This window comes from Felis catus, chromosome C2 (assembly GCF_018350175.1).
Source record: "Felis catus isolate Fca126 chromosome C2, F.catus_Fca126_mat1.0, whole genome shotgun sequence".
NCBI classification, from domain to species: Eukaryota; Metazoa; Chordata; class Mammalia; order Carnivora; family Felidae; genus Felis; species Felis catus.
The window spans coordinates 89,430,577-89,451,697 of record NC_058376.1 but is presented as its reverse complement, the minus strand read 5'-3'; the positions used below and the strand labels follow the sequence as shown (position 1 = coordinate 89,451,697).

General features: G+C 39.4%; 2 long non-coding RNA genes across 2 annotated transcripts in view; both read right to left on the bottom strand.

Moving 5' to 3' along the window:
• The window catches only part of LOC109503563, a 538,043-nt gene that overhangs the window by 502,999 nt on the left and 13,923 nt on the right, over positions 1-21,121 (bottom strand). The gene's annotated exons all lie outside the window — the stretch shown is intronic.
• On the bottom strand, positions 3,561-6,220 carry LOC111562365. The gene is made up of 2 exons (XR_002745579.2): positions 4,847-6,220; positions 3,561-3,767 (listed from the first exon to the last, which is right to left on the bottom strand). It is a non-coding gene; the product is annotated as an uncharacterized LOC111562365 (long non-coding RNA).

Here is a 21,121-nt window from a genome sequence, read left to right as displayed (position 1 = left end):
GTCAATGGTGCAACTTCTGGTCCAGGGGAGGGGTAGAGAGTAAGTCCCAGAGTCTGAAGGTTCAAGAACCAGGAGCTCCAATGAAGATTGATGTCCCAACTCAAAATAAAAGAGAATCTGCCATTCGTCCACCTTTTATTCTGTCCAGGCCCTCAATAGATTGAATGATGCCTGCCAACATTGGTGAGGGCAATCTTCTTTATTCAACCTACTGAATTAAATGCTAATCTCTGGCACAAAAACAGACACATAGACCAATGGAATAGAATAGAAACCCCAGAACTAGACCCACAAACGTATGGCCAACTCATCTTTGACAAAGCAGGAAAGAACATCCAATGGAAAAAAGACAGCCTCTTTAACAAATGGTGCTGGGAGAACTGGACAGCAACATGCAGAAGGTTGAAACTAGACCACTTTCTCACACCATTCACAAAAATAAACTCAAAATGGATAAAGGACCTAAATGTGAGACAGGAAACCATCAAAACCCTAGAGGAGAAAGCAGGAAAAGACCTCTCTGACCTCAGCCGTAGCAATCTCTTACTCGACACATCCCCAAAGGCAAGGGAATTAAAAGCAAAAGTGAATTACTGGGACCTTATGAAGATAAAAAGCTTCTGCACAGCAAAGGAAACAACCAACAAAACTAAAAGGCAACCAACGGAATGGGAAAAGATATTCGCAAATGACATATCGGACAAAGGGCTAGTATCCAAAATCTATAAAGAGCTCACCAAACTCCACACCCGAAAAACAAATAACCCAGTGAAGAAATGGGCAGAAAACATGAATAGACACTTCTCTAAAGAAGACATCCGGATGGCCAACAGGCACATGAAAAGATGTTCAGCATCGCTCCTTATCAGGGAAATACAAATCAAAACCACACTCAGGTATCACCTCACGCCAGTCAGAGTGGCCAAAATGAACAAATCAGAAGACTCTAGATGCTGGAGAGGATGTGGAGAAACGGGAACCCTCTTGCACTGTTGGTGGGAATGCAAATTGGTGCAGCCGCTCTGGAAAGCAGTGTGGAGGTTCCTCAGAAAATTAAAAATAGACCTACCCTATGACCCAGCAATAGCACTGCTAGGAATTTATCCAAGGGATACAGGAGTACTGATGCATAGGGCCACTTGTACCCCAATGTTCATAGCAGCACTCTCAACAATAGCCAAATTATGGAAAGAGCCTAAATGTCCATCAACTGATGAATGGATAAAGAAATTGTGGTTTATATACACAATGGAATATTACGTGGCAATGAGAAAAAATGAAATATGGCCTTTTGTAGCAACGTGGATGGAACTGGAGAGTGTGATGCTAAGTGAAATAAGCCATACAGAGAAAGACAGATACCATATGGTTTCACTCTTATGTGGATCCTGAGAAACTTAACAGGAACCCATGGGGGAGGGGAAGGAAAAAAAAAAAAAAAAACAGGTTAGAGTGGGAGAGAGCCAAAGCATAAGAGACTCTTAAAAACTGAGAACAAACTGAGGGTTGATGGGGGGTGGGAGGGAGGAGAGGGTGGGTGATGGGTATTGAGGAGGGCACCTTTTGGGATGAGCACTGGGTGTTGTATGGAAACCAATCTGTCAATAAATTTCATATAAAAAATAAATAAATAAATAAATCACCTGAAAAAAAAATAAAATAAAACCTGTTTTGAAATAAAAAATAAATAAATAAATAAATAAATAAATAAATAAATGCTAATCTCTTCCAGAACATGCTCACAGATACGCCTAGAAATAATGTTGTACCTGCTATCTGGGGACCTTTTAGCCCATCCAAGTTGACACATAAAATTAACCATCACAGTGACCATGGATAACTCTGAACAGCCCAGACCCTAGGAAAACCACATATATCAGGCTGTTCAAATGTCTGGTAGAAGCCTTGAGTAGCAAACTATAGGACCAGGAAGATGGTAAGAGGAAGAGCAGGAGTGGGGCATACTTCAAACAGACTTTGGGAATCATAAGGAGATAAGGAAAGAATGTGACCTCAGGAGGCAGACTAGTACTGGCAGTATTCCCAGAAACTCCCCAGTGTTTCTCCTCCCCACAGCAGTGTTGGCGGCAGCCCTGTGGCAGTATGGGTGGTAGCCAGTACAAATGGAGCTTGTCCAAGCTCTGGTGCCATCGATACTGCAGTAGCTGGACACATCAGATTCATATGTTAAAGAGCAAACAGCAGAATCCCCAGTGCCTTACATGACCCCCTGTAGCAGCAACATCAGTCTTACCGAAGACTGGTTAGATTTTTTCAGTTTTCTTTCCAAGAAGCCAATATACTGAAGACATATCTTGGACTAAATAAACCCATATATGAAAGGACGCAGAAGGATTAAAGAGGGACACCTGGGTGGCTCGGTCGGTTAAGCATACGAGTCTTTATATTTTGACTCAGGTTACTATCTCACGGTTCGTGAGTTTGAGCCCCACATATGGTTCTGCACTGACAGTGCAAAGCCTGCTTGGGATTCTCTCTCTCCCTCTCTCTGCCCCTACCCTGCTCATGCACACACACTCTCTCTCTCAAAATAAACAAATAAACTAAAAACAAAAACAAGAAAAGAAAAGAAAAGAGAAAAAAGAAAAAGGATGAAAGAAAAAAACTGATACTGAGATAATGGCTTTATTAGTACCCTGGGCTGGTGAAGCAGAAATAGTAAGATATATTTACAGAGCTTATATGCTCTTTTATATGATTTTCTACCTTAGTTTAATTGATTTTTATGGAGCAGAAATGTGAGGAGTTTTATATTTATATAACTAAACCTATAAGCTTTGTTTATAACATTTTTATATTGCTCTCACATTAATAATTCACAGTCCTAGAGCACACCCTGTGTGCTAAGCATTAAAGACTTAAATTAGATAACTTCGTTCAACCCAACAATAGCTCTAACTTTGTTGCCCTTTACAACCAGGATACTAAGCCTTTTTCATACCTTATAATTTTGTATTCTTTTTGTAATGTCATACATTTTTACAGTAAGTGGAATGAGGCGTGAGTCTAAACGTATTTATCTCCATGCCAATAATTAGTATGCCTAAGAGCAAGAGTCCAGAAATTATGGCTTGTGGGCAAAATCTGGCCTGTTTTCTGTTTGTAAAAATAAAGCTTTATTGGAACAGAATTATACTCATTTGTTTGCATATTGTCCAGGGTTTCTTTCACACCACAAAGGCAGAGCTGAGAAGTTACAAAGTCAAAATATTTCCTATGTGGCCCTTTACCTAAAAGCATTCATCACATAATTATTTATTTCTTCATTGTTTTATCTCATCTCATTTGTCATTGTTGTTTACTACCTCTTTTTAAGCCCTCCCTGAGTCACCATAAAAAAAGTGCCAGCCAATATTAATAATACAGATTTATTTAAGCCAGTCAGGTTTTTCTTTAATGACTTTTACTATTTTGGATGACTTATATTGATTACAATGTTAAAAGTTGTTCAAGTGAATAAAGACAAAGAAACTAATTGTCATTATTTACTATCACTCTAATAATTATGTACAACAAGCAACAACAGTACTTCACTGCCATATAATAATAAGCATTTATTTAGAACATGCATCTGCTGAGGGTTGGCTAGTGTAAGAGGAGCCAGCTGGTAACACTCTTCCATATGTCCATCAACCTCTTCCTGGGACCAGCTGCCCCAAGCAGGTTTTTCTCATTGTGATGGCAGAAACCCACAGGTTTCTTAAACTGGAGGCTCAGAACTGGCACAGTGACACTTTTGCCTCATCCTATTGGCCAAAACAAGTCACAAGGTCAAATCAGATTCAGGAGGCAGGAAACTATACTACAAAGTCACATGGCAAAAGGCAAGGCTACAGGGAGGAATGAAGAGCCGGGGTCAATAATGCAATCTACTGCACAATATTTTATTTGTTTATTATTTGAACTTTAAAGCATTATACACATTTTAATATTTAATGCTGACAACAATCCTAGAAATTAGATATTACCATTACTGCCTTTTAAAAATGAGAAAGCTAAGTAAGAGAATCTGACTTCCCCACTGCCAAACAGTTTGGAAATGGCAGACGCAGGATTTGGATCCAAGCCTACTTCCAAAGGCTTTCCCTCTAGGCCGTATTTGCATTATTCAATTTGTCTAGTGTGGTGGAAATGGCTATCTGCCTGCTAGAATCCAGTCTCTGTTGCCCATAGTATAAAAATCTACCTACCTAGGCACTATAGACTGAATATTTGTACCCGCTTCCAAAATTACATATTAGAATCTAATCCCTATTGTGATGGTTGTGGTGGATGGGACCTTTGGGAGTTGATGAGGTCCTGGGGATGGCGCCCTCATAAATGGGATTAGTGCCCTTATAAAAGAGCATCAGAGGGGCACCTAGATGGTTCGGTCAGTTAAGCATCAACTCTTGGTTTTGGCTCAGGTCATGATCTCATGGTTTCGTGGGTTCGGGTCCCATGTCAGGCTCTGCTCTGGCAGCAGAGAGCCTGCTTGGGATTCTCTCTCTCTCTCTCTCTCTCTCTCTCTCTGCCCCTCCCCCACTTGGACTGTCTCTGTCTCAAAATAAATAAATAAACTTTAAAAAAAAAAAGAGCATCAGAGAGCTCCCTTACCCCTTGCATCAAGTTAGGACACAGTGAGAAGACGGTTATTTACAAATCTGCAAGTGAGTCCTCACCAGACACAAAACATGCTGGCCCCTCGCTGCTGGACTTCTCAAGCTTCAGAACAGTGAGAAATAACTGTTTTTTGTTTATGCCACACAGTCCATGGTATTCTGTTAGAGCAACCCAAATGAACTAAGACACCAGTCCCCACTGCACAGAAGTCCAAAAGACTTACTTCCACCAATGAAATGTGAGCGGAAGTGATGTGTTCCATGTCCAGGCCAAGGCTTTTTAGAAGAGAATCTGCCTCCTCCACACTTTCTTTCCCTTTTGGCAAGCAGATGAAGGAGACAAGGCTGTCCAGTGGACTTTCTGAGATAATGGATGTATTCTGTATTCTGCATCGGAACTATCTCACATGGTATCCCCTAGTCACATGTGAACACTTGATATATGGTTAGGACAACTGAGGAATTGAGTTTTTAATTCAACCTACTCTAAGATCTCTGGTAAAGTAATTCTAACCAATTTAAATTTGTTATGGAATTCACCAAATAGAGTACTGAGGGTTAAGATTGAAAATATATGGGAAGGAACCAGAAAATGTAAATGTTCCCTAAATCTGATTTGGCAGAAGTCAAATAGTAGCCAATACTTTGCAAATCAAAATAAGGCAAAAAACAAAAAACAAAAAACAAAAATAAAAAAATCGTAAACTCTTGATATAGTAACAGCTGATATTTTCACAGTTTCCTTCTGACTAGGTTATAAATTGAACTCCCCTTGGGGTGCCTGGGTGGCTCAGTCAGTTAAGTGTTCGACTCGGTTTCAGCTCAGGCCATGAGCTCATGGTTCGTGAGTTCAAGCCCTATTATCGGGCTCTTCACTGACGATGTGCAACCTGCTTGGGATTCTCCGTCTCCCTCTTTCTCCCTCTCCCCTGCCTGCTCTCTCTCTCAACATAAGTAAACATTAAAAAATTTTAGTAAAAACAAATCGAATACTCCTTTACTACAGAATTAATTTACTACTCTCTTATTGGTAAATAAATTATTATTTTGAGGCAACCTGACATAAGGTATACAGGCATAAAGCCACCTATTTAAAAATCCATTTGTTCCCTAGAGCACACGTATCTTTTAGTGGTATTTGTTATAACAACCCAATATTTCTTATGGCTGTGAAACTCAGATGGTCTGCACACTTTCAGAACAAATCACACTGGCATAGCTCCCAAACGTCACTCCTAACCATTACTCAAGACAGTCAGCAAGGCCAGTGCCCCTGGTTTATGCTAAAGTTCCAGAAAACAAGCATTTATTCTTCCAGTGGAGTGGTGAAAGAAAATATGGAGCATATACCCTTACTTGGCTATTAACACTTTAATTGTGAAGGCTAGGGAAGATGATGGCCCACTGCTCTCTTACACACTATCACATGTAGAAATCAGTTACAAATGAAACGACTATTTGGACATTACAACATCAGAGAACTGTGATTGCTTTTCAGCTTCTGTTTATTTTACAAATACAGTGTTGGTTTGCAAGCATAATTCATTCCAGAAACATGCTTGTAATCCAAAGCACTTGTATATCAAAGTAAATTTCCCCATAAGAAATAATGGAGGGGACCCTGGGTGGTTCAGTAGGTTGAGCATCTGACTTCGACTCAGGTCATGATCTCGCAGTTCGTGGGTTCGTCCCCACATCCGGCTCTGTGCCAACAGCTCAGAGCCTGGAGCCTGCTTTGGAGTCTGTGTCTCCCTCTCTCTCTGTATGTATCTCTCTCTCTCTCTCTCTCTCTCTCTCTCTCTCTCTCTCTCAAAAATAAATAAACATAAAAAAAAGAAATAATGGAAACTCACATGATTCGTTCCACAACCCAAGAATGTTCATATAAAAATGATTACAATACTGCAATATAATACAAAATAATACAGAAAATACAAAATATAAAGAAAAACAAATTAACCTGCATTTACCTTTGAAAATTTTTGTGGCTGTTGTGAGGGAGACAAGAGAGAGGAGGGTTATTGTGCAGGACAACCTTCATTCACTATCACTAATGGAATCACTGCTATCTATTGGCTGAACACAATCTTTTTCTTTTTGTGCAACTTTAACAAGAAGCCTATCCAATGACGCTTGCTTTTGCCTCCTTTTGAGGATTTCCCTGAAATGTGACATAGCATTGATGATCACCCACAATCCCACAGCGAAAGAGTGAGAGAAAGAAGAACAACTGGTTCAGTTGTGATCATGTGACATTAGGTGTCACATACTATTTGTACTGTAAGACATCGTTCATTGATTAAGTTAAAATTTATTAGAGATGTTTGCTCATCTTGCAGAACAAGTTACTCACAATGCAAGGTTTCACTGTAGTTCTAAGTACCACTGGGAAATGTTCTGGTGATGAATGCAAATGGTAGTGAGCCCCCACTATCAAGGGGAATGCCACTTTTATTAAAGGCAAGTCTATGAGAAGGACCCATGCTCCATTATCTACCCACAGCTATCTCTCCAGTATCTCCCTTTAGGAGGACCTCTTTGCTGTTGGCTGTAAATCCTGTAATTAGGAGTGAGAGTGTTCATATTGTGGCTCTTCCTCTTACTAGCTGAGTGACCATGAGCGGGTCACCTCCCTGAACCTCAGTTTCCTCTTCCACATGAGAATTAAAGGGACTAGTGCAGACAAAGTGTGCAGTATAATGTAACTGCACGTTGTTCGCATTTAATACATGTAGCTGTTATCCATTTTTGGAGACTTCTCCATCCTCCTCCTATATAACACCACTCCTTATGCGGACAACTTAAAATGCCACATGGCAACTTAATCATTTTTAAAACTTCAAAATTCATTCAACTAAAAACAGTCTCACAACGTAACTGAGAAATACAAATGCATTTTAGGAAGCAGATAAAAAGGAAGGTCCTCCAAACAGTAATGTATACAGGCCAGTCCAGTTATGGGTCATACACATGGAAGATTAATAGACACTCCAAATAGGTCTTAGCCAGGCAGCTCTCCTTGTTACCTTGAAAAGAGATTTTGCTAGTTTCCTTACTCATGCTAATGGTTTGAGTAATAAAGTACATTCCCTTTAATCTTATAAAATAAAATTATTATGATCACAGAAGAGATAACTAATGCTGGGCCCCTCACCTTTCTCCTATTTGTTACCTTGGATTTCTGTGATTTGCATGCTTGTCTTACGCTTAATATGTAGATGTTGGACCTGGCTGAAATCTGAATGACCTGAAGCTTTTTTCCAGGAGGTTCAAATCCAAGGCTTTGATTCAGGTAAGGATTCCAAATACTAAATGTCTGGTACTTGTCAGGGATCTCCAATGACACTGGAGGAGATCACACAGGACAGATGTCCTAAAACATACCCTTCTGCAGCCTTACTTCTCAATTTCCCTGCAAATCACTCTCACTTTCCTTATTTACTTATGGTTTAAAGTTATGAGAAAGACCTCAAACAAGTGAGGGAATTATAAAAGATGTTACCACACAGACGTTAACTGTATATAAGCTTTTTTAAAAATATTTCTCCTATAAGCTGTGTCTTAACAACATATTGTGTTTGTCCATGACAAACTGCTTCCAGCAAGTTTTCTAAGATCCTTCAATTGATCTCTGTCATCACTGCTTCAAGCCAGGGATCCTGAGCAGAATATAGTTTCTGAGGGGGTGGTACACAAAAATGCAAAGGCATGTGTGGCAAACACAGTTGGCTGTCCAACAAGTATCTGTGCTCCTTTTCCAGAGTGCAGGGTTGCTAAAGGAAGCAGCTGCCCAACCAGGGAACACCCACCCCCACCCCCTGAATCTAGACATGGCCATGTACTTACTCCTACTAAGGGGATATGAACAGAAAGGACATGTGTCAGGTCCTGGATGAGATGGTTAAAAAGACTGTGTGCCTCCTCCATGCTCTCTCCTCTGGCTATCAAAGATCAGGGTGACATTGGAAGTCACATGCTGAATACTGTGAAGCGACAAAATAAGTCTGAATCCCTGAATCACTTCTCAGAGGAGAGGAGACTGCCTTACTGGGAAACATCCAGAACAAACTATTTAGTGAGTGAGAAATGAACTGCATCAATGGCAGAAGCTGTTGTTACCTCAACCTACAGCATGAGCATTAAAAATTAAAATCTAGTAATCCCTATCAAAGTAACACCAGCATTCTTCACAGAGCTAGAACAAACAGTCCTAAAACTTGTATGGAACCAGAAAAGACCCTGAATAACCAAAGCAATCTTGAAAAAGATAACCGAAGCTGGAGCCATCACAATCTTGGACTTCAAGATGTATTACAAAGCTGTAATCATCAAGACAGTATGGTACTGGCACAAAAACACACACTCAGATCAATGGAATAGAAAAGAGAACCCAGAAATGGACCCACAAACGTATGGCCAGCTAATCTTTGACAAAGCAGGAAAGAACATCCAATGGAATAAAGACAGTCTCTTTGTTTTATTTTTTTTTTAATTTTTAACGTTTATTTATTTTTGAGAGACAGAGACAGAGCATGAGCGGAGGAGGGGCAGAGAGAGAGGGAGACCAGAATCCGAAGTAGGCTCCAGGCTCTGAATTGTCAGCACAGAACCTGATGCAGGGCTTAAACTCACAAACCGCGAGATCATGACCTGAGATGAAGTCAGATGCTTAACTGACTGAGCCACCCAGGTGCCCCAAAGACAGTCTCCTCAGCAAATGGTTCTGGGAAAACTGGATAGTGACATGCAGAAAAATGAATCTGGACCACTTTCTTACACCATACACAGAAATAAACTCAAAATGGATGAAAGACGTAAATGTAAGACAGGAAGCCATCAAAATCCTAAAGAAGAAAGCAGGCAAAAACCTCTTTGACCTCAGCCACAGCAACTTTTTACTCAACACATCTCTGGAAGTAAGGGAAACATAAGCAAAAATGAACTATTGGGACCTCATCAAAATAAAAACCTTCTGCACAGTGAAGGTAATAATCAGCAAAACTAAAAGGCAACTGATGGAATCGGAGAAGAAGATATTTGCAAATGACATATCAGATGAAGGGTTAGTACCCAAAATCTATAAAGAACTTACCAAACTCAACACCCAAAACAAATAATCCAGTGAAGAAATGGGCAAAAGACATGAATAGACACTTCCTCCAAAGAAGACTGACTTCTCCAAAGTCAGAAGAAGACTTCTCCAAAGATGGCTGACAGACACATGAAAAAATGCTCAACGTAACTCATTATCAGGGAAATACTAATCAAAATCACAATGACATACTACCTCATACCTATCAGAATGGCTAACATTAACAACTCAGGCAACAACAAATGTTGGCGAGGATGCAGAGAAAGAAGATCTCTTTTGCACTGCTGGTGGGGAATGTAAACTGGTGCAGCTACTCTGGAAAACAGTATGGAGATTCCTCAAAAAATTAAAAATAGAACTACTCTATGACCCAGCAATTGTACTATTAGGTATTTATCCAAGGGATACAGATGTGCTGTTTCAAAGGGGCACATGCACCCCAATGTTTATAGCAGTGCTATTGACAATAGCCAAATTATGGAAAGAGCTCAAATGTCCATCAACAGATGAATGGATAAAGAAGATGTGGTATATATATACAATGGAGTATTACTCAGCAATCAAAAAGAATGAAATCCTGCCATTTGCAAGTACGTGGATTGAACTAGAGGGTATTATGCTAAGCAAATTTGGTCAGTCAGAGAAAGACAAATATCATATGACTTCACTCATATGAGGAATTTAAAATACAAAACAGATGAATATAAGGGAAGGGAAGCAAAAATAATATAAAAATAGGGAGGGGGACAAAACACAAAAGACTCTTAAATACAGAGAACAAACAGAGGGTGGCTAGAGGAGTTGTGGGAGAGGGGGATGAGCTAAATGGGTTAGGGGCATTAAGGATCTACTCCTGAAATCGTTGTTGCACTATATGCTAACTAACTTGGGTGTAAATTTAAAAAGTAATCAATTAATTTAAAAATAAGATCAAAAATATGTAAGAACAAAAAAATGGACAGTATGTAATAGGTTAAAGAAATAACTGCCATTAAAAATTTATAAAAATAACAATAAATTACAAAAATAAAGAGATGTATGGCATCAAAACAAATAAATAAATAATAAAAATGAGAATCTACTCAATACAATCCTATGTATCCTTTCCTACAATGGCATCTGGCTGTTGTAGTGTGGATAGCTAGAAGAAACAATAATTTTACTATATTATAATGTAGCTCGTTCACACAAGTCTGGTGGAGTATATATTAATACAACCACTATGGAAAAGTGTTTGGCAAAATCTACTAAAGCTGAACCTTTGCATAGTCTATAGCCTAACTATATATAATTCCATGAGAAATGTGTACAAATGCCCATCAAAAACATGTACTGCAATGTTGCCTATACAGACTATGAAATATTCAGTCTTTAAAAGGAAGGAAATTCTGATACATGCTACAAGATGGATGAGCCTTGAAGACATGATGGTAAATGAAATAATAAAGTTACAAAAAGGTAACTACTGTGTGATTTCACTTATATGAGGTATGTAAAGTAGTCTAACTCACAAAAACAGATAGGAGAATGGTGGTTCCAGAGACTAGGGGAAGAGAAGAATGGAGAATTGCTGTTTAATTGGTAGAGAATTTTGGGGCACCTGGTGGACTTCAGCTCAGGTCATGATCTCATGGTTCATGAGTTTGAGCCCCATGTCGGGCTCTGTGCTGACAGCTCAGAGCCTGCAGCCTACTTCAGATTCTGGGTCTCCCTCTCCCTCTCTCTCTCTGCCCCTCCCCTGCTTGCACTCTATCTCTCTCAAAAATAAATAGACATTAAAAAAAAATTTCAGTTGGTATAGAATTTCAGTTTTGTAACATGAAAAGAGTTCTGGCGACTGGTCATACAACAATGTAATGTACTTAACACTACTGAGCTGCACACTTAAAAATGGTTGAGATGGCAGATTTTCTGGTATGCATATTTTGCCAAAATTAAATACAAAAGCAAAAAACATAACATGTGCTAGAATGTTCAGAGCAGCACAATTCATAATAGCCAGAAACTGGAGACTAACTGAACATCCTCCAATAGTAAAATGGATAAATAAATTGTGGGCTATTCATCCAGTGGGATATTATACAGCATAAGAAATGATCTATGACATGAAACAATATGAATAAAACTTGTAAACATAATGTTAAGTAGAAGAAACCAGAACCCCCCTCCCCAAAAATACAGTATGATTCCATTTCTGTAAATTATCAAAATAGGCAAAAGTCTTCAATGTTGTCAGAAGTCAGGATAAGCGTGTGTGTAGTCACTGAAAGTAAGCCATATGGAGGCAAGGAGTATTTCTGTATTATTATTAGATTTCTTTTTTCTTTTCTTTTCTTTCTTTTTTTTTTTTTTTGAGAGAGAGAGAGAGAGAATGAGAACCTGTGGAGGAGAAGGACACAGGGAGGGAGAGAGAGGAAGAATCTTAAGCAGACTCCATGCTCAGTGTGGAGCCCAATACAGGGCTCAATCCCATGACCCTGGGATCATGACCTGTGCTGAAGTTGGACACTCAGCTGACTGAGCCACCCAGTGCCCCTATATTTCAATTAAAAAGCATTAATAACAGAATTGTTGAAACCACACATTTCTAAAATTTTCTATATCCTCTCAAAAACAAAAACACTTACAGACCAGGGGGTAAAGGGGAGCAGGATATACCACCCTCAAAATACGCCACAGTAGTATATTGCTTATTTTGAATTAAAGTTACTTAAAAAACAGCAGATGCAAGAAGGGCAATTTTGACCTCCTCTGTCCCCGTGAAAGCAGGAAATAAATCTCCCATGTGAAAGGCACATAGCCCTCTACCAGGGTGCAAAAGGCATCTTAGCAGCAGATAGGAATTCAAGGCTGAGAAGGCTGCATAAACAAACCTTGTCACTGCTTCAATAATTTGCTATCCTAAGTTCAAACCTTTGTCTTGTCAATTATTCACAAATGTATTATTTCCTTGTCTAAAAGGTATAAAAGCTGCCTGCTTCAGTCATTTCTTTGAGTCTCATTTCTTTATGGGCTCCCATATGTATGAAATTAAATTCATTTTTCCCTGTTAAACTGTCATATATATCAATTTAATTATCAGACCAGGCAAAGAACCCAGAATGGAAGAAGGGAAAAGACTCCCCCCTATTGGGGCAGTGGAAGAGGTCAAAGTGCAGCCTTCTTGCCTGATGGCAGAAGAAACTCCAAAGCAAATGAGGCAAATACATTTTAAAATTTGTATGTGAATGATCAACTCTAATCAGAATACTTTAGAATTCCTTATTATTTATTAAACAGTCTACTGTATACAGGTTACCTACTTCCTCATCAAATTATCATTCATCTAGGAGAACCAACAAGAAATGTGTTTAACAATTAAAATTCTATGGTAATTTCACACTCAACAATGCCTTGTGTTCATAATTTCAATATTAGATCTGATTGAATATGATTAAATATGGTCTGTGCCTTCCAAAACAGGCTGTACCATGGATCTAAATGAACTCATTAGTAGCTAATGCTGTAGAGATCTTTCTAAATGCTAATGTTTAGCTGCCTTTGGCTCATTAATTAATTTAAAGATTGTATAATTATCAAAGCTTTTGATTCAAGTACATCTATCACTTTTTATTATTGGATAATGCTTATTTGCATGTGAGCATAAAAAATTAAATTATGTCATCCAAAGACAGGAGCAAAATACCAAATGATCATATGGGTTATATATTTATTTGGAAAGGAAAAAAGAAAAGTCAGAGGGGGATGTTCCCTTGAACGTATGAGGAGTTGGGAACCTTTGGTTACCAAAATAGGAATGATGAAAACATAAGCAAGGATGGGCAAGGAGTCAACGTTGGGAGGCCATCAGTAAAATACTAAACTAAACTCTGCATGGGAGAGATGGGGAGTCTGACTTAATTTGAAAATAGACAGCCCCATCTTAAAAATCCACTCAGAGGAAAATCCAAGGTGACAGAAATACACTAAATTCCAAGTCATGCTTTTGGAATCTGATGACTGGAACCTTCTTCAAACTCTCTAAGATCCCATGAGGTGATTTAAAAATTAGCAATTGCACTACTAGGTATCTGTCCAAAGGATACAAAAATGCTGATTCAAAGTGGTGCATGCATCCCAATGTTTACAGCAGCGCTATCAACAGTAGCCAAATTATGGAAAGAGCCCAAATATCCATTGACTGACAAATGGATAAAGAAGATGTGGTATCTATATGAAATGGAATACTACTCAGCAATGAAAAATAATGAAATCTTGCAATTTGCAACAATGTGGACGGAACTAGAGTGTATTATAATAAGTGAAATAAGTCAGGGAAATAAACACAAATATTATAGGATTTCACTCATACTTGGAATTTAAGAAACACAACAGATGAACATAGGAGAAAGGAAGGAAAAATAAAAACAGAGAGGGAGTCAAACCATAAGAGACTCTTAAATACAGAGAATAAACTGGGGGTTGGTAGAGGGGAGGTTGGTGTGGGGGGATGAGCTAAATGGATGATGGGCATGAAGGAGGGCACTTGTTGGGATAAGCACTGAGTGTTATATGTACGTGATAAATCACTGGGTTCTACTCCTGAAACTAATACTACAATGTTAACTAACTTGAATTTAAATACATACATACATACATACATACATACATACATACATACATACAAATAGAAATATAATGAGACACTTTTAGATATTTAATGATTTTCTTTCATACTCAGGGTGAAGATTATTAAGTTATAGTCACCTACAAACAGGTGATTTGAGATAAGTCTAGCATTCCTTCCAGGTCACCATCACCACAAGCTCAAAAGTCTCATCCTACGAACAAATTAATGTCATATTCTCATACTTAAGAGCAAAGGTAAGAATGAGTCCTAGAGGCCCTCTAAGTTAAAGGAGAAGTGAAACTAGGATGTGTTTTGGTAATTCCCTAGCAGGAAGCCCATCTACTTCCCTATGATTTCCACCATCAGTTCTGGTGCAAAGAAGGACAGCATGGTGGGTGCAGTTATAAGGAAATATTTTTAGACTATAACTTACTGATTTCTCTACTAGTGACCAGGTTTATGGACATCACATTCTATAAGTGTGCAGAGCCCATGGGGAAGACATTTGTGAGAGGATTTTAACCAGAGACAGCCAGCATATGCAAGATTTTAAGTAATATCTTCTCACTAATGTTTGATACATTTTGGAAGGTTTGGAAGAATAAAGGGGATCTCACCTTGATCGTTTCCATTATGCTTGCAAACTACTGAGACGTGCAAGAGGAAGTATATATTAGCAGGGATAAAGATTAAGTTGCTATAACAAAGAATCTCTTAATTAAGATAGAAGTTTCTCTCTCAAGAGTAGTAAGTCCAGTAAGCTGGAGAGACTTACACAGGTTGGGCACACAGGTTCTTTCTAATTGTTGCTCCCTCATCCCCAAAGAGATTGTCCTCATCCACACTGCTACAGCTAGATTTGCTCCAACATCCACACTGCAGCCTATGGGAAGAGTGAAAAGGCCCAAATCCAGGGAAGCATGCTTGTCTTTAAGTTGCAAAGTATCTCAAAGTTGTACACACTACTTCAGCTCACTTTCTATTAGCCAGAGATTAGTCTGATGTCCACACCTAGCTGGAAAAAAAGCTGGGAGATAAGGGGCAGTTTCCCAAAGCCCACCTTTCTGATCACCCAAATATCCATGGAGACCCTTTTCTTCCTTCACACAGAACAGGTACACCCCTCCCCTAAAAGAGATCCAGGTCCCATCCAGCTACTGCACCCAACTTAAATGCATCATAGCTGCACAATGTGCAGTCTCCTCTGTCAGATATGGATGCCCCTTCTAATAGACAAGTTACAGTTCATTCTCTTCCCTATCCCCTGTCTCACCCAACCCTGAACCCAAAACATCCTCAATAAACAATGGTGGATAAGACAAGATGTGCACAATAGAAACTTATTCTCAGAAAGAGAAGAATTAAAATACACAGCAGCCACTGGTCCTTAGCAATGATTGAGTCTTGCTGAGCAGTAATTATTAAAGGGCTTTGCCTTGGCCGTGCAGTATTTTCTATAGTTAGACCTTGGTTCTGGTTTCTGGGAGGAATTCCCTTGTCCATCGTCTCTTGAGCCCGCTGTCTTTCCTCTGGGTGGCTCTTCCTTGTCTACTGTCCCCCATGATCACATTTGAGTTTAAAAACATTTCTCTCTTGAGCACTCCTTTGAGGATACCCAGTACTTTTTAGACTGCTTCTTAGCAGTACAATTTTAGGAGCCCCACCAGGATTGAAGTATCACAGGCCTGTGGTCTTTTGGGCAATAAAATTTACCCAAATACATGATAGGTTTCTGGTCTATTTGATTCTGGTCTGATTTAATGTGTCAGTAACCACTCAGAACTCTTTCCTGGGCATTATTTCTTCAGTGTGCTTATTTCCTGGCTTCCGTTTAGCTACCACCCTCTCCCCCACTTAAATGGCAATTCCCTTGAGGCCACCTGACACAACAGACTTAATATAATCTTTGTTGCTAGGTCTAACTCCCTTTGTTTGGTTGAGTATCAAGGGCTATGAAGAACACTCTTAGTAACACTTTTCTGCCTTAGTGGGACTCAAAGTACTTGGGATTCTATTACACTTCAGTTTTTCCTACAAACTGGCCAGTGCCTGCCTGGTATCATTTCTTTCTTACAATATCCTGTGAAAAGCAGCAAAGAGCAACCAACACACAAAAATTCTCGCTCTTTCCAACTGCTTTCTCTAGGACTGATGATTACATAGACATGGGGTTTGTCTTCACTTGATTGCAGAAGACAATCTTACCAAATGTTGCCTTGACATTACAAAGTTTATCAGCTTTCCAATATCTGCAATTTCTATTTTTTCATTATCCACTGCCTAACACGTAAGGCAATGCCACATATTTAAGGCTTTTTGTAATGTTAAATACCAATTTCTGTAGTAGCTATAATAAAAAATGACATGGCAAAAACAAAGGCATGAAAAAACAGCCTAGTAGGTCAATATGGCAGAGTAACTACAGGAGTTCATTCAGGAGCTTAAGTCTTTTCCATCTGTCACTCTGCATTACCCTAGGGCATTGCTTTTCGTTGATGGAAGCTGGGTCAACACTACATCAATATAGCAGCCTATGGAGAGGGGAGAAACGAAGACCAAGGACAGCAGCTTTTTTTTTTTTTTTTTTTTTTTTTTAGTGACAAAGTACTTAGAAGTTACACATATCAATTCTACTTCTGTCCTACTGGTTCAAATTTCATCATGTGGCCACTAAATGAGTGCTTGTATGAGTATTGGAGAGAAAGAGGAAATGCCAGGGACATAATCTGGCTATCAGTACCAGAGGGTGGGGTTAGGAAAGCTGACTAAGCCCTGTAGGAAAGCTGTATAACCCTACCAACAATATCCCAGTCCTAAAACCATTTGAGGCTTCTTCAGGTTAACACACTCCTAGTCCCAAGAAGTACGGAAGTCCTTCCCTCAGCAGTGCCCACCTCTCACTGTCTGAGGATTTACCTCTGCCCATGATGCCTGATAGTGATAACATCCACTCCCTGCACAATGCAGTCTGAACCCTAGGGCACCAATAAGACTAATATGAAAACACAGCCAGACACAGGCACATTTCCCAAAGTCTGAGCTATTTTATCTTATACATGATCATTTTGTTACAAAAGCATTTTATTAAGGGAGCTCAATGTCGGACTCAGGAAGACAAAAAACCTTTAAGGGAAATTTCATGGAATCAGAATGTGGAGGCTGCAGCCTAGGCGATCAACTACTCACCTTTTTAGTCTAACTACACTACTATAGAACATGCTTTATTTAGCTACTGAGGCTTCAGTAAATAATCTTAGATTATGCAAGTAGTTGCCAGGTATTACTAATTTATCATACAATATTTGTTGAATATCTATCTCTAGCAACATAATAGAACAAACTTTCTACCTTCATTTCTATTCTAGATGAGAACACATAGAATCCAAACACAAAAAGACTCTCACCATTTAGTGAAATCAAAATACATGATAAAGCTAAACATTATCCGATTTCTGATAAATTATTCAACAGTGGAGTCGGGAAGCTTCAAAGAAGTGGCATTTGATCAGGTCCTTGAAGGATAAAGGGTGTGTGGGTAGGTAGAGATGAGAGAAAATAGCCCTGAAGGTAGAGAAAGTAACTTGTGAAAAAGATCAGGAGCAGCAAAATAAAAACAAAAACAAAAACAAAAAAAAACCCCACATTCTGGGCCCTTGGGATAGACACTCTTTTAGGTTCACACAGAGACATTCATGTGTGAGTGAGTGGTGGGAGATGAGGTTAGGAAACTAAAATTGGAGTGACTGCACCTCTATCAAGTTTAAACTTTACCTCTGTGGTGACGGGACATGGAAGGTAAAATAAGACAGGGAGACCAGTTAGAAAACCAAACATAAGAGACTTCAATAATACTAGGATGTGTAGTTCTACTACTCGAACTTTACCTGAAGGGAAGAAAAAAAATGTTCTTTTTCCTTCTACCCTTCTAGATTCTCACTGAGCTCTCTAAGCAAAGATCCATTAACAAGAGAAAAGCATACATGTGTTTAATATTAAGTTTCATCTGACAAGGAAGTCTTGCAAGCAGTGTAACCTGAGTACGTCTATGCCAGGTCTGATGAAGAGTGGAAAGTCCTAGGAAAGTGTGATAGGACAAAAGGGTATGAGCCAAAGATGATAAACTGGGAGAAACAGCAAGGCCTGCTTGTTTGGATTCCTCTGAGCATCCCTATGTTGGAGATAAGAATACTCCTTCCCTGTGGGTTTAGGGAGGGCACATCTCCCAGGAAGGTCTCCCACCTGAAGGAAAAAGAGATCAGAGAGGCCTTCCAGCACCTGACATTTCTCAAATTCCTTCAGCTTAAAATATTTAAATGCCAGGGTGCCATATTTTGGAGTATATGTCCTGAACCCTATCAGTATCTTCAGAATTTTAAATATAAAATTATTTTCCAAATGTCAGTTCTTCCATAAACATAGGCTAATTGCCAACAAAAGGGTCTTTTTTCTTTTCTTTTTAAGCTCCCACTTGTCTGGGGGACTCTGGAATTTGGCCCTTTACAATCAGTACAAGACACACATACACCTTCCAGAAAACTGAAACGACAACTTTTAAATACTGGAGGTTAACATGATGCCAATAAATTTATATTTCTCAATTGTTTAGTAAGTACCTACCAGGTGCTAGGTTCTAGGGCTACAAAATTGAGTAAGACTAGTAGGTTCCCCATACTGACAGAACTTCCATTTAGCAGGCCAAAGACCCTGAAAGAAGACATTACTCAGCAGGGCCAGTAGGGTCCTGATGCTCCAGGTACTTGGTGCTGCCAAACATGTAGAAGTCACCCAACCCCAAGTAAGATGTCAGAGAGTTGGGTTCATTTCCTATTGGTGCTGTAATAAATTACTACAGACTGCATGGCTTGTAACAACTAAAATTTATTCTCTCACAGTCTGGAATCTGGAAGTCTGAAATCAGTCTCACTGAGCTGAAATCAAGGTGTTAGCAAAGCTATACTCCATCTAGAGGTTCTAGGAGACAGCCCCTCCCTTGCTTCTTCCAGCTTCTGGTGGCTGCCACAATCCTTGGCTTGTGGCCACATCACACCATTCTCCCCTTCCACAGCCCAGTGCCTTCCCCTCTGCTGTCTGTGTCAAAGCTCCTTCTGCCTCTGTCTTATAAGGATGCATGTGATGGCATTTTTCACTCACCCTGATAATCCAAGATAATCTCCCCATCTCAATAGCCTTACCTTCATCACATCCACAAAGTTCTGTTTTTGTCATGTAAGGTAACATCCACAGGTTTCAAGAGTTATGACGGAGTATCTTTTGGGGAGTCATTATTTAGCCTACCACATAAATCACTTTTCAGGTAAGATTTCAAAGACATTTAGGAGTTAGCCTATGTGTTCTCTCTGTTTCTCTCGTGTGCGCGCGCTCTCTCGCTCTCTCTCTCTCTCTCTCTCTCATTGTAGTCCTGGGGCTTGCTTTGAGCTAAGACACCCATGTGTGCATCTATCTGAGGTTAGGTGCACAATATATGAAAACTGAATTTTCTTTTTTAACTGTAAGCCTGGTGCTATAAACTGAATGTTTGCATCCCTCCAAAATTCGTATGTTGAAATCTAATCCCCAATATGATAGTATTTGGAATTAGGGCCTTTGGGAGGTAATTACATCATGAAGGTAGAGACCTCATGCATGGGATTAGTACCCCTACAGAAGAGAACACAGAGAGCTCCCTCACTGCTTCCACAAAGGGAGGTCAGAGCAAGAAGAGAGCTGCCTATGAACCAGGAATCCGGCCCTTACCAGACACTGGATCTGCGGGTGCCTTGATCCTGGACTTCCCAGCCTCCAGAACTGATAGTGTTCTAGCAGTCTGAACAGACTGGACAGCCACCTACCCCTCAGAATACCCTCTGCCTTACATTATTGGTTCAATCTTCTGATTAGGCAGGACTGGAACACAAACACTGCATGACTGCAGTGGTTCTGGCCCATTAGCTACTCCACCAGTCACCGGGCACTCGTTCTGCCACCTCCCAGGGAATTAGGTGATTTAATATCACCTCTACACAAGCATGCCCTGAAAAATCTATTTTCTAGCCAAGCTTTTTCAATAATGAAGCCTGACACCGCCTCTTCCCTCAGATTTGAAGCTGTCCTCATCATTCTCCCCATGCTCTGTAAATTTACATCTTGTCTATCTAATGAGTTTACATACTTGTTTTTACTGCACAATCTGAATTCAGGTCCATCTTTCTGGCTTTTGATAGGCAACATGTTTGTCATCAATATATTTTGTTTCCACTAAATATGGGATTCACTGTGGCAATTATCCAAGGCCATAATCAGCTGAAGTGGCAGCGAAGTGTTTAAGTTAGAATAGGAAAGTTGTAGAGTTTCATTAATATGCACAGAAACATGACACAAGTGCCTCGCGAGGAAGTGCTCTGCCTCAGACAGCTGCCAGAGCAAGACTGCATGAACGAACAGACAGATGAAGGCCATTAAGAGATTGTTATATTTTCGTTAAAAAACACCAAAGAACTTTATATGCTGCAAGACTGAACTCGATAGTTAAAAACAATAAAATGTGTGATTTAAGAAGAAACGAGATCTACTTTTCAATGCACAAGAGTATTCGTTGCTGTTGATTTTCTCCTTTCTGGAAAACAGTAAAGTAATAATAGCAAAAAAAAAAAAAAAAAAAAACATAAACACACCCTTTTCCTCTAATACAAGTTGAAATTATTCCATACTTTCATTTATAACAGGGAGAATCTTTCAGAGAAAAGGTAAAAGGTAAATCAACTTACGTATATCCTTTAGGTGACAAGAAGGAGGAACAGT